A 546-nucleotide genomic window follows, 5' to 3' on the forward strand; every position below is an offset into this window, starting at 1 on the left:
AGAAAGTCCTCCATCCTCATAAATACGTGGGGAGTAGGGAAGGGGGCTCCTGGGGGTGGGCTATAAGGAGCCTCTGCAGTGGGGGGCTAGGGGCGGGTGGGGGCACACGGGTGGTGCTGCAAGGGCAGCAATGGTTCCCCTCAGGTCAGCTGGGGCCAGACTGGACGGAAGGTTCTGGCAGCTCTAGTGAGGAAGAGCCAGCCTCCCCCCGCCCTGTGAAGCTGGCCAGGGGCTTGAGTGGGTCGGGGTGGGGGTTGCTCCCCTCACCCTGGCTCAACACGAAGGTCCGTGTGGATCTGGGTTCAGGATGGGCCCCAGAAGCCCCAGGAAAGGCCCTCGGGTCAGGCGCGCACCCCTAGCAGATGAATCCAGAGAAGATGGGGCCCGCTCCAAGGCAAGTCTTGTGAGACCTTGGAGGGCCTGGCCCCAGGAGGACCTGGGGCGGCACAGGGGTTGCCGTCACCTCATGGCCTCTGCTACCAGGTGGACAAGTGAAGAACAGCGAGAAGAGCTCACGGCCCCACCCCCAAGAAGAGAAACACAGTA

Source organism: Bubalus kerabau, chromosome 11 (assembly GCF_029407905.1).
Source record: "Bubalus kerabau isolate K-KA32 ecotype Philippines breed swamp buffalo chromosome 11, PCC_UOA_SB_1v2, whole genome shotgun sequence".
Taxonomy (NCBI): Eukaryota; Metazoa; Chordata; class Mammalia; order Artiodactyla; family Bovidae; genus Bubalus; species Bubalus kerabau.